Source organism: Tursiops truncatus, chromosome 1 (genome assembly GCF_011762595.2).
Source record: "Tursiops truncatus isolate mTurTru1 chromosome 1, mTurTru1.mat.Y, whole genome shotgun sequence".
Lineage (NCBI taxonomy): Eukaryota > Metazoa > Chordata > Mammalia > Artiodactyla > Delphinidae > Tursiops > Tursiops truncatus.
In genome coordinates this window covers 57,752,179-57,770,763 of record NC_047034.1, presented here as the reverse complement: position 1 = coordinate 57,770,763, position 18,585 = coordinate 57,752,179, and the positions used below count along the sequence as shown (strand labels likewise).

Below are 18,585 nucleotides of genomic sequence, written 5' to 3'. Positions count from 1 at the left end.
GAGTATTTTGGAAAATTCACCAAAGTTATGCTTCCCTGTCTGCCTGGGGACAGTCAGCAGGCCTTTCGCTGGCAATGACCCTATATCAGCCAAGCTTTTCCATTTCAAAAAACTATTGATTATCAGTGGGGTGGGGGTTGAGTGCCTGTGATTTACCTCTCTTTATTATTTTATTTATTGCAACATTGCTACAGTGACAATTTCATGACCACAATGGTATAGAAGACAGCTCAGACCAGGAGAGGTGGTAGGTAACCTTTGGATATAAAATATACCATAAACAATTTATAAAGTGGACACAAGTTACCATCTACTACACATCCACCATATGTTTAAACACAGTATTATCATTACAGTCCCTCACTTACAGATATCCTTGCCTCCCTATGTTACACATGCCTGGTAAAACTCAGCATGGGTGAATCTTTCTATCTTTTCTGTAGCTGTACCAAAAGAGCTAACATTGCTGGAGAAATCATATGAATAAACTGAATGGCATATTTTAGATCCATAATCACAACTTCAAAAAATGCTCTCAGCAGATCATGCGAATCCTACTCTTCCTCACACTAGGTTTACTTTTTCACTCTCTGAGATAGCTTTTGAATCTCCTTCTCCTCAAACTCCGACATACCAAGCCCTCTCAACAGATTACTTTGCTCCCTACTTCGCTGAGAAAATAGAAGCCATCAATGGGACTTCCCTTATGCTCCCATCATCAAATCATCAATTGTCCCTAGAGCTGCAACTATCTTCTCCTCCATCAGTGCTCTGGACTCACCTCTTCACACCTTCTCATGGATTTCTCTCTTTTAGTTTCCCTCTCTCTATTACATAATTGCCACCTCTTCCCTCTTCTGGATTATTCCTATTATCATACAAACATGATCTATTGTCTCCAATGTTTTAAAATGTCTCTCTTTACTCCACATCTCTCCAGCCACTACTTTCTTTCCCTGTCATGACAGAGTTCAAGTTCTGGAAAGAATGGTTTATCTATAGTCTCCACTTTCTCAACATCTATCTAATTTTTAGCTCACTACCATATGGCTTTCTGACCTCAGTGCTCCACCAAAAATTCTTGTAAAAGATACCAGTAACCTCCATGTTGCCAAATACAACGGACACTTCTGGCTCCTTCTTCATAAGACTTGACCTCTCAGCAGCATTTAACATAGTCGATTGCTCACACTTTCTTACAACACTCTCCTCTCTTGGCTTCTGTGACATCATCCTCTTGGGTTTTCCAGTTCTCTGGCATCTGCTCAGTGTTCTTTGCTTAATCCTCCACCTCCACCTAACCTCCAAATGTTGTTGTTCTTTAGGTCTAGCCCTTTATTCTTTTGTTTCTCTAATCTCTCTCTCTGAGTTATCTTATTTCTTCCCACTGCTTGAAACACGTGAAGTACATATGAAACATGTCTATGAAGAGCAAATCTCTATCTCCAACCCCAACCTTCCCTCTGAGCCCAAGACATCCATGTCAACTGCATACTTTATCTACAGTTGGACACTGTTCACTATGTGAACACCTCAAATTTAACATGCCTAAAATCTAACTGTTCTCAATTTTTTCTTTTTAATATTTAATTTTTATTGCTCCACCAACCAAACTGCTTTCCTTCCCTCTCCCAACCCCATGGTCTCTATAAATGTCACTGTCATCCACCCAATTGTTCAAGCCATAACCTATGTCATCGTTGTTTTTTTTTAATTTTTGGCCGCATTGTGCAGCATGCAGGATCTTAGGTCCCTGACCAGAGATGGAACCTGTGCCCCCTGCAGTGGAAGTGCAGAGTCTTAACCACTGGACTGCCAGGGAAGTCCCTAAATCTACGTCATCATTGATTCTTCTCTCTTCTTCACACCTTCCCCTCACTTAGAAGTGATCATCTCCCACAAGCAAATATATTCTAGCTCTAAAAATATATACCAAACCTGTCTACTTCTCTCCATCCCACAGCCTCTTATCCTACTCCAAGCTACTATCATTCTTCACTACTGTAATTACTTCATTACTGCCTAGTGGGGCTCCTTGCTTCTATTCTCACCTCCCTTTAATCCATTCTTCACACTCTTCACTCAGCAGTAACAGTGAGCTCCTTAAAATGGAAAATCAGACCATGTGACTCCCCTTCTTAAAATCTTCCAATGACTTTTCACTGTACCTGGAAGACATTCTGAACTCCTTACCCTGGCCTCCAAGGCCCCTCTATCTAAGCCTAGCCCTTGTCTCTCCTTTTAGTTTCATCTTGTGCCACTCTCTGTTAACTAAGCTCCAGACAGACTCCTCCTAGTTCCTAGAACATTCCAAGCTCTTTCCCAAATCAGGGCACTTGTAATTGCAGTTCATTTGGTCCAGAGCACTTTTCCACCTACTCTATGCATTGCTGAGTAGGTCCCTACTCTTATCATTTAGGTCCCAGTTTAAATGGCACCTTCTCAGAAAGGTACTCACTGACCACATAAAGTAAATCTGGAGTGCCTGTCTTCCTGGTTATTCTTTTCTTCCTTCCTGTTTCCCTTCCTTCCTTCCCTCTGTCTTTCCTTCCTTCCTGACCTTCTTTTCTCTCCCTTTTTTTCCCAGTTATTCTTTACCTTAATATCCTGTTTGTTTCCTTCACTGCACATATCCGAATCTACTATGTGATCTGCATCACTACACTGTTTCATTAGGACCAAGATCTTAACTTTTCTTTACCTTTGTATCCCAGTACCTAGCACATATAGTAGGTGCTCAATAAATATTTGGTGAGTCAATAACACAAACTTGAGAAGTAGGTGTTATCTTCTCCATTTTACAAAATGAGAAAACTGAATTTAAGGGATGTTAACTTATCCATACTACATAGTAATTAATTAGCAGAACTGTTCATTCATACCTGTTTGAGTCTTATTTTAAAGCCTAAAAAATATGTAATCCTTTTTGTATCTTAAACACAATGCTATATATACTTACATAAGCATGCACACTATATACACACATGTATGCACTATATATGTATACACACATTTATCATTTGTTTCTCATAACAATTTTATCACTCACAAAAATTTTTCTGATTGTAAAATCTGGAAATTACAGAAAGCCATGCATAAAATATTTTTAAACATCTGATGGCTCTAAGAAAACTATTGTTAAAGTATTTAGCATTATAAACATTTCAGAGTACTTTTTTTTTTTTTTTTTTGCGGTATGCGGGCCTCTCACTGTTGTGGCCTCTCCCATTGTGGCGCACAGGCTCCGGACGCGCAGGCTCAGCGGCCACGGCTGACGGGCCCAGCCGCTCCGCGGCATGTGGGATCTTCCCGGACCGGGTCACGAACCCGCCTCCCCTGCATCGGCAGGCGGACTCCCAACCACTGCGCCACCAGGGAAGCCCCAGAGTACATTTTAAAGTCTTTTTTTTTCTATGACTATGCATATATGTGTGTTTTTAATAGCATATTTAGGGCATAAGCGTATTATGGCTTAAGCATTCCCTTGTCCTTAAACATTATTCTGAATTTAATGGCTTCCAAATATTCCATAATATTGGTGTAACATAATGCATTTATCTCTGTATCTTTATTAACAAACAGGTTTTGGTATTATGAATACTGAGTATTGTGTATGTACATTTCTAGAAAATACTGATACTGCCAAATACCAAGGTTAAAGATTATGCATAGTTTTATTTTGATACACACTGCCAAAGTGTTGTTTTAACCAATTCACACAACTATCCAGCACCTACAAGAGTGCTCACTTCCGTGAGGCATAACAACCTGTAATGAGGTCTCTAAGAGTTCCTGGAGAGATCTCAGGCGAAATCTTCACCCTGCATCTTGAGCTCTGATCGCAGGAACTCCCTCGGTCCAGCAAGCGGCGCCGTCGCCTTCCGTCGAGGTTGGGTCGTCACGGAGACCTCACGTGATCCGGCCGTCTCTGCGCCGGGGGGCGGTCTTGCGGGGATTTGCCTTACGTACGCCGCCGCATGACGTCGTACGTAGGGGCTGGCTAGCCGCCATCTTGCTTCTTTTTCTCGCTCGCTATTTCCCTCTCGAGAAGGAGCGAAAGTGCTTTGGCGGTTTGTCCATCCGCAGCTTCGGCTCTCTGGGGCCCGGGGTCCTTACAGCCGCCCCCTACCCCTAATTTCCCCTTCCCCTTCCCCCTATCAGCGCTCTGCGGAGCCCCTCGAAGCGCGCAGGCACACTCAGCTTGACACTCATCCTGGCCGGTAAGGAAAGCGAGGGCGTAGGAGCTGCGATCAAAGCGGGCCCTATCCGGGAGGGCTGGCGTGGGGCGGCCCGGGGCGTGGGAGCACACGCCGACCTGGCGCCCAGAGACGAGGGAGCCGCGTGGAGAGGGCCTTGGGTCCGGGCATCCTCTTTTTCTCTTTGGCTACCATCATCTCTGCTTCTGGGGGAGCCTCGGCCTCCTGCTTGGGGAGCGGGAAAAACCGGAGTCAGACCCGCCCCATGTGGTCTGCAGCGGGAGTTCCGGACCCGTCGGCCTCCTCCCACTCAGGCCCTGTAGGGGGATTACGCGCGTTGCCGGGTAAGGGAAGGGAGTTTCCTTCCCGCGGGATAGGCGGGTGCGCGGTCTCTTTTCCTAGTGTGGGTATGTGTCCCCCCAAACAACTCAGAGGCTCATCTAGGCTCTTTAATGCCTACCTCTTCTTCATGTTTAGTGAGGGTGAAAATTGCAATGAGTAGTGTGCGGGAGAGACCGGGTTAAAGGCCGGGCTCGGTGAGAGGCTCTTCGGGGAATGAGGACCAGTCCTACTTCCGCTAGGGACGTGCTTCCCCAACTCCAGAGGCGGGTTCGGATAGTCTTTTCTCACCCTAGGCCTCTGCATCCGCTAACCTGCTTGGTGAATCTCACTCCGCAGCTTTCTCTCTTTGAGATAGCATTAGTGTTGGTGTTACGGTAAAGGCCCCACTTTAGGGCTTGAAGAAAAGGGCATAGGGGGCCAATAGGAGCACTGATAAATTCTTCCTTCCCTTGAGAGGAATGTGTCTAATTCCTTTAAAGGGATGTTAATTCCTTTAAAGGGATGTGTATATGTTTTGACTTGATCTGAGATTCTTTTGAGGTTTCCGACGTGTCTGATGTTTGCTGGCTTCTAAGGCTAGCCGGATTTCCGCATTGACCGATCTTCAGACTATGTCCATAGATTCATACCTCGCCAGGGTACTTAGAATTGTACAGTAGGCAACTGTGCTGTAAGATTTTCATTTGGAATGCCCCCAGAAGAATCGGGATTTTTGATTAAATGCTTGATAGCTTATTCCCGCAAATAAAAATGATAGGGTGATACTTAAACGCCCACTAAGCCCAACTCCAGCATTTGTTAGAAGTAGATTAACCTCCTCTGTTGGTAATTAAGATACTGCTCAGACTGGAGCCATTTTTAGGTGTGTGTCATAAATGCACTGCAGCATCTTTTCTGGTTCACTTCAAATGCATTGATCCCCTAAAAAAAGGAATAGGTTGAATTTGAGTTTCTAGCATATAGTCAACGAGTAATTCTCTCCTTTTCCATAATGGAATTTTCAGAATATAGACTTTTTACTTTTGTGTTTCGGTATGTGGCTGCTTTCCCTCCACTAGTTGACCTTTTACCATGTACTGAGCACATAAATAAGCTCTTTACAGACATTCTCTTTGTTAATCCTACAGCAAGCCTTTGAGGGAGGTACTATCATCATCCCCATTTTACAGATGAGGAAATGAAATCTGAGAAATTAAAGTAGTTTGACCAAGGTCACACAGCAGTTATTGATGGTGCTGTATAGATTCAAACCCAGGTTGTCTAAACGCAAAGGGGATGCTCTAAGCTGTCGAACTGCCTCCCTGTTTCTTGTAATTTTGCAAACTATAGGACCTAAATAAGATACAGCATTATTAACCTAGTTTTTGTTTTCCTTGACTTAGTATAGAAACATGGTTGCATGTGAAGGTTGAAGTGTTCCAAGGTGTAAAAAATACATTATAGCTACTCTGGGGATAGAAAAGCCAGTCGAGTAAAACTCAAATGCTGTGGTATGACAGATAAGTTTTAAATTTTGATATCTGGCCTATATTATTGATAAAATATTTCCTCATCTGTAAAATGGAGGTGATAATAGTAGTAACTCCTTCAAAGGCTTGCTGTAGGTTTATCACAGATAATGTATGTAAAGAGCTTATTACTGTGCTCAGTACATAGTAAAAGGTCAACTAGTAGTGGAAGGAGAATGACAGAATACTGGTAGAAGAAAATACTCTTCTTCCAAGCAGTGGGTAACCTGTATATTCTCAGAATGGAGTATACCTTTGGGAACTTAAGAAATAGTTTTCCTTTTTTTTTTTTAAGGCTTTTTTGGACTTAAATATCTTTTTTTTCTTTTTTTTTACACTTATATATTGGGTTTTGTTTCTTAAAGATTTCTTCATGTTCTAGAGTCAGTACCCCTGTGATCAGTATATTGGGCATAGCTGAAAATACAGAAGTTCTGCCTCATTCAAAGTCCCTGTCTCCCCTCTACCCCTACCCCACCCCACCATCCTTATGGTAAAATGTCTTTGAAGATTATATTATGTCCTCCTCTCCCTCCAAGTGGTTTCCTTCTTCCCCCAGACCCCAAACACCACTTCAGTTTGTAATTCAGTTGAGGAACTCGTTTTTCAGATGCTATTTATGCCATATTTGTGTAAGGCACGAATTGATCATTCATAAAATGTTGACACAAACTGGTATAGAACCCTATTCTTACCATGAAGGAGATCCAAAAGTTGTGTCTGCCTGAGTTATGACTAATATACTTTCAGTAAAGCGAGCCTTGTCATCTTATGAATAGGCTGACACAATGAAAGCTTGTCTCAGTCTGTGTTAACTGTTGCTTCGAAGTCTTGAGAATTAATAACTTAGTTTTGAGTCATAACATTTAAAAATTCTCAATAATGCCATTGATGCATCAGTCAGGACATCTTTGGGGGTAAAAGTGTTCTCTAGAGAGGGTGATTTCAGTAAAGTTTTTATTGTATGTGTGTCCTCCCCCCTTCCCCAAAGGCTAAATGTAGTCTGACCCTTTTGCCAGTTATATTTCTAGTCATTATTTTGCTCTAGATTGACAGAATGCCTGTCACATTTTGGGGGCTTTGTGTGCACATATTTTCTGGCAAATCAGAACAAGGACTATTACTGAGTTTCAACAGTTGTCTAGTTGACAGAAACTTTTATGTGGTTAGCCTATACCTAGAGTTGAACACAAGATAGCAGTGGAATTATTACTGTTAATGTAATGTACTCACCCATGTGTGGTGCTGCTAGGTGCTCTATATTAAAGAAGAGCAGGACATAATCAGCAATTGTGAAGCACATCTAGTATTAAAAAAACACTATTGGGTGTTTTTTTTTTATTTATTTAATTTTGGCTACGTTGGGTCTTTGTTGCTGCGCATGGGCTTTCTCTAGTTGCGGCGAGCGGGGGCTACTCTTCGTCGCGATGCACAGGCTTCTCATTGTGGTGGCTTCTTGTTGCAGAGCACGGGCTCTGGGCATGTGGGCTTCAGTAGTTGTGGCATGCGGGCTCAGTAGTTGTGGTTCACGGGCTCTAGAGCACAGGCTCAGTAGTTGTGGCACATGGGCGGCTTAGTTGCTCCGCGGCATGTGGGATCTTCCCGGACCAGGGCTTGAACCCGTGTCCCCTGCATTGGCAGGCATATTCTAAACCACTGCGCCAACCAGGGAAGCCCCAATACTGGGTATTATTTACATAACATTATATAGTAGTTTTCTGTTTCTTGTCTGCCTTCTGATATTAGTCTGTTTTCCTTTACTAGACTGTTTCCGTGTCTTATCACTTTGTACAGTGGTTCGCATGTATCTAGAGTTTATTATATGTTATTGAATAAATGAGATTAGGAAACAGAAAGATTAGACCCACAACTAAGGTTCAACTGACAAATGCCTTAGTGGAGCAAAAGAATACCCCAGTCCTTTTTCCCCCTTTATTTACCTATTAGAATAGTATCAGATGCTTTCAAATAGTTTGTGTTTATGTTCTGTACATTGTGAGATTTCTTTGCATCAGATTATCCTTACTAATTTTTAGATTTATTCAACAAACATTACAGATTCTTTTAATTTTGTAAGGCACAGTGCATGAGAGGAAAATGGCTTTTGGTTCGTACTGCCGAGATGTTCACAGTCTTAAGGATTAATATTAAAAGTTATCATGTGATCTTTGGATTCATACCAGAATATAAAAATAAAGATATACAGACAGGTAATGGAAATTTGGGGCAGAAAATTCATATATGGAAAATTGTCCATAGTATATAGGTCGAGTACCCAGTTGGTTACAAGTAAAGGCATGATGGCCAGGAGGGACTAAGAATAATTGTAATTATTAATATTTAGTGAGCACTTACCATGCCAGGCACTGAGCTAAGAACACTTTGAGGATTATCTCTTTCATTCCATACAATAAGCCTAGAATGTGGATTATTTTATTCCCATTACACAACTAGAAAACTGGATTTAAAGAGATGTAGTAATTTGTTCAAAGTTACTTAGCTAGAAGGTGAGATTCAGATTATTGACCCAGAGCCTGAGTGCTTAACGTCTATGCTACATGGATTTCCCAGTGGCCAGTGTTTCTCAAACTTCAGTCATTCACAATTTTTGCTTTATCTTCAAACCATCTGTCAATATTTTTGTTTAATTTAGCTTCCTATCTTTTAATTAAGTGAGTTTAAAAGAAAAATTTATGTGATTATTTGGTGTTAGAGTTTTTTCCCCCCAACATGTGTTAAACATGTAATTTTAAATATTCCTCTATGGACTACTTAAAATCATCTAATATACCATCAGTACTCATTTGTATCCTACCCTTTGGGACATAACTGCTATAAGAAATGAATACTGCATAGGATCAGGCAGCAGTTGGAATTAATGAAGGCCAGAAGTGATGAAAGCCTAAAAATAGAATAGATTCATCAAACAGGAAATGGCAGCATTACAGGAGTAGAGATATAAATTAGAGCCTTAACTACATACTTGGGACAACCATTTCCAGGATGAACTGCAAAGTGGAGTGGGTTTATTTAGACAGAGAAATGTAACAGGATGTCTAAGATAATCTATGGCAAGAGAAGGAGAACAAGAATGACTAACTTAAGAAAGAAATCACTACAGAAATCAGGGTGGAAAAGGAAAATCTCTAAAATAGGATTGTGACAGCCAAATGTAGCAGAGTTCAGAAAAATATGTGAGATAGGGCTCTTGGATTTGGCTTGAGTGATCCTTGGTGACCCTAAGAGAATTTAAGTCAATTAATGAGGCTGAAAGGTTATAAGCAGGGAGGAATAAGTAGTGAGACCTCTTGATTTTTAGGTGTGTTGAATACTCAAAATGAGCTCTGGACTAGGAGTTTGAAAATCTGGGGTTAATCCTTTTGTCACTTGGGGGCAAGTGACTTGGCTTCTTCAAGTTGTGGATACACTATTCATCTGGAAAATAAGGATAATATCGGTTTCCCCTATCTTAGAGGATTGTTACAAAGATCACATTAAATGTATTTCTTATACTTTTTGAGTTTAATATTCTTTGATATCACATGAGTCTTAACCACATTTAAAACAAAAGGGACGCGTGAAAAGTAGAAAGTTGAATTACGGGAGGATAGGTTCTCAACGAGATTGGAAGATCTCCTCATGGTGCATATGTAGTTAGAGAATGGGTGTCTAGAGAGGTTAATAATCGATCTTCCTCCTTTCCTAATGAATAATCTGAAAGTGCAGGGCTGCTGTATATGGTTGTACCATTTGTGCACTGCACAAAGATGCCTGGCTGAAGGAGGCAACAAGGACTGAAATCTAGCCCTTGATCTGCTTTCAGAGTCCTGTGCCCTGGCTAGGCCTCCAGCAGAAATTGTGCCTCCACTTCTCTTCTCCCTCACAAGACATCAGCCCTCTCACCAAGATGAGTACCTGTATCTTCCCAGAGGGTGTGTTTTTCTATTTGCACAAAGGCCCTGTGGAGGCCAGTGCTCTGAAAGGCTCCTTAAGGAGACATATTAAGGATATGGGTTTAGAGCAACATCAAAAACATTTGGGAGACTGGAGAAATGGTCACTAGGAACAGAAAGCTTAGAACTTATTATGAAAATGGGTTAAGTAGCTGCCCAACAGCAAGTACAGAATTCTAGTTTATCCAGTGTATTTTAAAGATGGGCATTATAACTTATTAAGTGTTTCTAATAATTTGGAAACAAATGTTTATTAAAATATCATATGTAGATTATCAGCTTTCAAAGAGGAAAGAGAATATATGAATAAAACTATACTTAACATTTTAATCTTCAAAAAAACCACTTTATACTTTTTCAGTTGCAATTACAATTTATATTTTTGGCAATATGACTATTATTGCTTGGCCTATATTTGTATATATTTTTAATGTTATTTATTTTGATGTTTGAACTTTTTTTTGGGACTGTGTTGGGTCTTCATTGCTGCGTGCAGGCTTTCACTAGTTGTGGCGAGCGGGAGGTACTCTTCGTTGTGGTGCGCGGGCTTCTCATTGCGGTGGCTTCTCTTGTTGTGGAGCACAGGCTCTAGGTGCGTGGGCTTCAGTAGTTGTGGCACGAGGGCTCAGTAGCTGTGGCTCATGGGCGCTAGAGCTCAGGCTCAGTAGTTGTGGCATACGGGCTTAGTTGCTCCGCAGAATGTGGGATCTTCCCGGACCAGGGATCAAACCCGTGTCCCCTGCATTGACAGGTGGATTTCTTTTTTTTTTTTTTTAAACACCTTTATTGGAGTATAATTGCTTTACAACAGTGTGTTAGTTTCTGCTTTATAACAAAGTGAATCAGTTATACCTATACATATGTTCCCATATCTCTTCCCTCTTGCGTCTCCCTCCCTCCCACCTTCCCTATCCCACCCCTCTAGGTGGTCACAAAGCCCCGAGCTAATCTCCCTGTGCCATGTGGCTGCTTCCCACTAGCTATCTATTTTACGTTTGGTAGTGTATATATGTCCATGCCATTCTCTCACTTTGTCACAGCTTACCCTTCCCCCTCCCCATATCCTCAAGTCCATTCTCTAGTAGGTGTGTCTTTATTCCCGTCTTACCCCTAGGTTCTTCATGACCTTTTTTTTTTTCCCTTAGATTCCATATATATGTGTTAGCATACGGTATTTGTTTTTCTCTTTCTGACTTACTTCACTCTGTATGACAGACTCTAGGTCCAGGCAGGTGGATTCTTAACCACTGTGCCACCAGGGAAGTCCCTTGGCCTGTATTTTTAAGAAACTGGGGGTTTTTTTTTTTGTTTTGTTTTTTGTCGTCGTTGTTGTTTTTGCGGTATGCGGGCCTCTCACTGCTGTGGCCTCTCCCGTCGCGGAGCACAGGCTCAGCGGCCATGGCTCACGGGCCCAGCTGCTCTGCGGCATGTGGGATCCTCCCGGACCGGGGCACGAACCCGTGTCCCCTGCATCAGTAGGCGGACTGTCAACCACTGCGCCACCAGGGAAGCCCTAAGTAACTGTTTTTAATGTTAGGTTTAAACTTTGTAGATCTTAATTGAACATAATATGAAGAATTACTTCTGAAATGGGACAGATAGAGAAATTTTATTTTAAAAGCAGGGAAAGGATGTTATTGAAATAAGCCTTTTGACAGAGATGTGGAAGGTTGGTTATATTGCTGTATAAGTGTTAAAATTTTGATTAAGAAAAATTGGATTTTTTGATATGTGTAGTTACATGTAGCCCACACCACAATTAGGATACAGAATGTAGAAAGATGAAATATCTCCCAACTGTAGAATCAGAGTCTTCTGACATTTTGGAGACACAAAATATCTCTCCTGATGAAGAAAGAGCTATTGAGTAAGGATTGAAAAGTCAAGAATAGCTTATATGTGCTGATTGCTTGATTTCCTGACCTGACCAAAAAATAAATAAATAAATTTCTTTGGTTGTATAGTTATATTTATGACAAATTTGAAAACATGGAAAAAAATGAAAGTAGAAAGTAGGAGAAAGAGATGGGTAGGTTAACATGTCTCAAGACAGATCGTTTTAATGGTAGAGGAATAGAGCCAGTGCTTGGTGGGGAGGGATGCTAACCCATTCTCTACACTTAAAAATTTAAACTTACAATTCCAACCCTTAAAGGCAGCCCTTTAGTTATATGAAAGGTTTAGAATAATTCATGATGTTGGATGAGCATCTTGAACAGAATGCTTCTCTTTTTCTCCCATAAAATCCAACATACTTGCCTTTAAAAAATAAAGTTGACTAAGAACTTATTTATGCATTAGTTTTTATTTACTATCTATAAGTTTTGAAAATGTTATTACCGTTTATTAAGCTCGTTATTAAGTACCAGACACCATCTAAAGCTTTATACACGCTTAAATCTCACAACAGACTAGAAGATATAGCCAACAGATGAGGAAATAAAAATTCAGGATTATATTTAATGACTGGAAATGCTTATGCCATAAATATGTGTATGCCACAATTATGCTATAAAAACACGTCGCTACTAAATGTTAGAGCTGGGATTTAAACTGAATCTGTTGTAAGAGAAGTAATTGTGTAATACGAACAGTTTTAAAATACTACAAGTTGTCCAAAAGAGTGCTCTGGCAGTCACCTTATAGAGTAAAGTGATAGACACACAGCTTTACTTTGCTGGGATAGTAATTTATAATACAGAAGATTTGATAGCTACATTTCTTTTCTGATAAGGCTTTCTTGGCCCCAGAAACTTAATTCACATATTTCAGTTTCTAAGAACAGTCTGAGCCCTTCTACCATTTTGATTAAAACTGCAACAGATTTATTGGTATTACACTTTGTTTTTAAAAATAACAATTTTTAATGCTTTTGCTGTAGTGCTATTTGTAGTAGAGGCAGTCAACGTGGTGATATTCTTAGCTTTACTATTATAATAGCAGATGATCTTAAAAATATTGGATGTCACTCTAACTTTATTTTTTTAATTTATTTTTTATTGAAGTGTGGTTGATTTACAATGTTGTATTAGTTTCAGGTGTATAGCAAAGTGACTCAGTTATACACATATATATATATTCTTTTTCAGATTTTTTTCCATTATGGGTTATTACAAGATGGTGAATATAGTTCCCTGTGCTGTACAGTAGATCCTTGTTGTTTCTCTTATATATATAGTAGTGTGTATCTGTTAATCCCAAACTCCTAACTTATCCCCCCACCCTTTCCTTGTTGGTAACCATGTTTGTTTTCTATGTCTGTGAGTCTTTCTCACAGAAAGTGATATCTCACATGTAAGTGATATCATATATTTGTCTTTGTCTGATTTACTTCACTTAGTATGATAATCTCTAGGTCCATCCATGTTGCTGCAAATAGTGTTATGTCACTCTGAATAACTAAGTGATTATAACAGTTAGCAATGGAAGTGACCTTAGAAGTTGACCAGTTCAACCTCTCACTCAAAGCAGAAGTTACCTTTTAAAATATTTTTGATAAAGGCTTATCTTGCTGTTGCTTGAACATATGTGGTGCCCAGGAAGACACTGTAGTCAACCTTTAACAGTCATTTTAAGATCTTCTAAATTTCCAAATATTTGAACACCATGATAGCATTCAAACCTCTTCACTTTCACTTGGCTTCCATCATCTGCACGAGGATTTGGCTTTCTTTTCAGAGCTCTTTTTTCCCCCACAAAGAAACAGTTATGTATCTCTTCACGAGAGTTACTGTTTCTTTAAAAAGCAAAACAAACTCTGAGGATGAGACAGCAGGAGAGATAGGGAGAGATGTCTAAGCTTATTTCCTAGAAGCATCCTTCTCTTACATACCTCATGGCATTGTGGCATTTTGTGCCTCAGGAAAATTACTTATCACTTCATTTCACAGCTCTTTGGGTTGCTTGGCTAATGGTGAAAGTAGAGAATGAGTTTAAGATATAACTTGTTTCCACCTATGGGTAAACTGAACAGTTACGAAATTTTTCTTCTGTATCCAATTTAGTTTGTTTTTAATGTTTGTCTTAATGAAGACCAGAATTGAGCGTAATGCTCTAAACAATGTGATAAACACAAGATTCAGTAGAACTGTCACAATTCTAGATTTGTGCATTAGATTTCTATCAAAGTAGCAATTTTTGTAAAGCAGTGCTGTCACACTACTAGCTGTTACTAACTGTCCTGTTTTATATGAACAGGCTGGGTCTGTATTCTGTATGGAATTCAGTTCTTGAGCTATGACTAACTACCTATTCTTTTTTTTTTTTTTTCTTTTTTTTGGTACGCGGGCCTCTCACTGTTGTGGCCTCTCCCATTGCGGAGCACAGGCTCCGGATGCGCAGGCTCAGCGGCCATGGCTCACGGGCCCAGCCGCTCCGCGGCACATGGGATCTTCCCGGACCAGGGCACGAACCTGTGTCCCCTGCATCGGCAGGTGGACTCTCAACCACTGCGCCACCAGGGAAGCCCACTACTTATTCTTAAATCCAATTTAATTTTATCCAGCATTCCAAGAAAGTCATTAAATCTTAAGAAAGTCGTTAAGCGCATTGTTACTCTTTCAGATGTTTGTGTCATATGTGGTGTCTACTTTCCAGGTCTTTATTCAAGTTTTTGACAAAAGGCTTTGAAAAGGACAGGGTCCAATATATTAGTTTTTCTGGTCACATTACTTCATATTGACTTACTTGAATATAAAATAATTTTCAGCCTCAAATATTATATGATCCTATTTGTATTTAAGGAGGAGTGTATAAAGACTAGTACTTTGATTAATGTGTTTAAAGTCAAACTGCGGGGGGGGAGTTAGTCAAAAGTAAACTTTTTAGAAAGGTAATATTTTACATTATAAATCAACTATACTCCAATAAAAATTAATTTAAAAAAATTTTTTAGAAAGGTAATATTTTGTGAATGCTGATTGACCTGGAACTCAGAGGAGTGTGGTGAATGTCTTGACTTTTTATTTTAAATGAGTTAAAATTTGAGTTATAAAATGCTGTTTTCTGAAGTTAATACATCAATCCCCTCTATCTTTGTTAGCTACCATGAGAAAATACCATAGGCAAGGTGGCTTAAAAAACAAAGTTACTTTTCACAGTTCTGAAGGCTGGAAGTCCAAGATCACGGTGCCAGTGTAGTCGGGTTTGGCTGAATGCCTTCTAGCTGAGTCCTCGCATGGCTGAGTAGAGCTCTGATGTCTCTTCCTCTTATAAGAGAACTAATCCCATTATGAGGCCCCACGTTCATCACTTCATTTAACCCTAATTACCTCCCAAAGGTCCCAGCTCCAAATACTTTCTATTACATTGGTAGTTAGGGCTTCAACATATGAATTTTGGGGGGACACAGTTCAGTTCATAGTAACCCCCTCTTTTACAGTCTATAGTGCATTGATTTTTATGCTTTTTACATTGTTACACTTCAAAATAATATTTCTACAACAGTTGGAATACATTCATTAATTGAGATATTACTATGTTTTGTTGCTTTAATTTTTTTATCCTTGATATTCAACTCTGTATTGTAACGGAGTAAGTTTTTTTTTTAATTAATTAATTTTTTGCCTGTGTTGGGTCTTCATTGCTGCTCGCGGGCTTTCTCTAGTTGCAGCAAGCAGGGGCTACTCTTCATTGCAGTGCATGGGCTTCTCATTGCGGTGGCTTCTCTTCTTGTGGAGCACAGGCTCTAGGTGCGCGGGCTTCAGAAGTTGTGGCACGTGGGCTCAGTAGTTGTGGCTGGTGGGCTCTAGAGCATAGGCTCAGTAGTTGTGGCACACTGGCTTAGTTGCTCCGTGGCATGTGGGATCTTCCTGGACCACGGCTTGAACCCGTGTCCCCTGCATTGGCAGGAGGATTCTTAACCACTGCACCACCAGGGAAGTCCCCAGAGTAAGTTTTGATACGAAAAACTTGAATCTTTTAAAATCTCTTAACCTCAAATGACATGTTATTTATTATGTATTTTAAAGGTTTTATGCTTATCTCTTCTATAATGAAAATTGAGTTCTGATTTTCATACGGTGAGGTTATCTTGGTTACTGGCTTTGACAGTAATCTCGGCTCCATCACTTCCTAGCCTTATGAGTTTTACTTCTCTAAGGTTGTTTCTTCATTGGGTAAGTTTTGGTGACTTGGGCTTTGAGCTCTTCTTATTTCCAGTCTGATATTTTTACATTCTAAATCTCTAGAGCTCAGATTTTAAAAAATTGGCTTCAAGAGACATTACAAAATTAGAATGTATAGAAATCGGATCCCTCCTTATGTTAGAAATGGGAGAAATAAATATAGAAGATTATTCAGGGTTTTAAACTAGAGGTTAGGGAAAATGGTTATGGTGAAATTGGGAAGAACATGTTTGGGAAAACAGATAAGCTTTTAGACTTTTTTGGGGGTTGGATAGTCTTAATCTCAAAGAAATGTTGTAAAAATAATACAGAGAATTTCCATATTCGTTCATTCATATTCCCTGATTGTTAATAGTTTGCTGTATTTGTTTTACCATTCTCTGTGTGTACATGTACCTATGCACACACTCACACATATGTTCTTGACCTTTAATGTCTTGGTCTAAACCCTGTCATTACCTGAAACATTACATTCAAATCACAAGCTCCTATGCCTCCACTTTTCATTCAGTACATTTTCTCCTGCTGTTTTTATTAAATGAACAGAGCAATCCATAGTAAGCTTGACTCAGCAAGCATTCAATAATCACTACTGTTAAGAGCTTTTATTCAATCTTTTTGAAATTTCCAGTTCCTTCTCCTCTCCTCCTTATTTTTTTCCAGCTTGTCTTACTTCACTCTCTGATTTAGACTTCCATGAAATGTTAATCTAACCATTCTCCTGGCAGTATCCTCATCTCCCTTGCTTTTCTTTACACCTGCCTGGCGCAACTCTAATTTCTTATTCGATCCAGCTGCTTTGTGCCTCCCACCACTCCCTACTCCTAGACATGCTGCTGGACATTGTTAACAGTCTTCAAACTGCACAGGCTTGGGAATACTGTATATTCCCGGTTTCCAGCTTCTACTCAGGTTTCAGTGCTGCCTGTCAATGCCTCGTTTTACTAGTTGGCTGTCTTTTCTCCCAGTTCTTTGCAAATCTTTTCCAGCCTTCTCAAATCTCCACTCAGTTGATGAGATCAGCATGTCTCTTTTTCATTTGTTCCTAGTAGTGCCTGATTAGTAGGCACTGGGTAAATATTTTTTTTGCGTGGATGGCGGAATTAAACATTTTTAGTGCGTAGTTCTGTCAAGAAACTTAAGTGAAGATGTTTTGTTCTATACGCAATTAAAAATGAATGTCTAAAGATTGTAGCTTGAAGGAAGGATTTGGTTGGGAATTATCCTTACTGAAGCAGTGAACAGTAGATGAGATGGCTAAAGAGGTAAGCACATAGAGAAGAGAGCTGACAAAAGCAGCTAACATTTATGTAGAGGGATAGGAAAAAAAATGAGGCAGATGTCAGTCACAGAAACCAGTGAAAATGGTTTACACAGAAGCTCTTTATTTTTATATTTGTATGTGATACTTGACTGTTATTAGTATATATTCTTCCTATATTTGTTCAATAAAACATTTGTTGAATGTGTCCAGCAGGCTCATCTGGAAATGGTTGCAGTTTCTTTTTAATGTTAACAATTTGAGTGGGACATTGTGCTGTGTTTCCCAGAGGAACTAAACAATCACCATAAGAATAAGGAGGAAGGAGGTAAACAGAGGCTGGATACCTAGAAGCCCATGGAGGCCTGAAAGATTATGATTCTGTCATTTAATTGAATTTTGCAAATTGGTGATTTGCAAAAGTATGAGGTTCCTCCCTCCCCCCCAAATATACTAGATTTTAAATACTAGATTTTAAATACTTAATATTTTTGGTATCAAATACTTTTAATTATTTTGTAATCGTAGGTGAGTCACCTTAGAATCTTACAATTTTTGGCACTGATGGAATTTTAGAGGTGGTACCTAATCTCCTCTTGATGTGGAAATCTCTTACAGATTTTTTTTCCCACAAATTTTCCGCCTACAATACCTATCCTTTCATGAAAACCATCTTTTTGTTACCACTGTTTGTTATTCTTTCATTTCAAAAAGTTGATGTTTATATTATGGTAAACTGCTGCCTTCCAAATTTCCCTTGGACCTTTTGGAAACAGTCTGTTGGCTTTAAAAGCACTGGCTTCCTTTTTTTTTTTTCTTTTTTCTTCCTTTCTTCCATCTTAACTTTTTTTTTTTTTGGTCAAAAAAGGTAATATGTATTTATTCAAAATCCGGAAAATGTAGGTGCATGTTTTGCTACATCTAATTTCAGTGAAAAAAATGCTAGTTTCTTACCAGCATTGCTCAGTTATAGAACCTTGAATTTAGAGAGATGTTTACTTTCTCTTTCCTTAAACAGAGAAAGGGGATGTGTTATTCAAAAAGCTTTATTTTGGAGACTGACCCTCAGCCCTTAATGATTTAGATTTTTTTAGGTACATAGTAGACAGGGTAGTAATATAAAAAATAGGTGGTTTTTTTGGCCATGCCGCACAGCTTGAGGGTTCTCAGTTCTCTGACCAGGAATTGAACCTGGGCCAC

The 18,585-nt window shown here is 39.6% G+C and overlaps 1 protein-coding gene across 14 annotated transcripts in view; it reads left to right on the top strand.

Moving 5' to 3' along the window:
* Nucleotides 1–4,002: 4,002 nt before the first annotated feature.
* Nucleotides 4,003–18,585, top strand: part of PRRC2C (proline rich coiled-coil 2C) — a 99,107-nt gene continuing 84,524 nt past the window's right edge. For 5 of the 14 annotated variants that reach the window (XM_019952517.3, XM_019952514.3, XM_019952518.3 and 2 more), the window contains exon 1: nucleotides 4,005–4,220. The gene's annotated coding sequence lies outside the window, so the exon portion shown is untranslated. Of the gene's footprint in view, nucleotides 4,221–18,585 lie in introns of all 14 variants that reach the window. The other 9 variants (XM_033855194.2, XM_019952513.3, XM_019952524.3 and 6 more) reach the window with 3 other exon arrangements.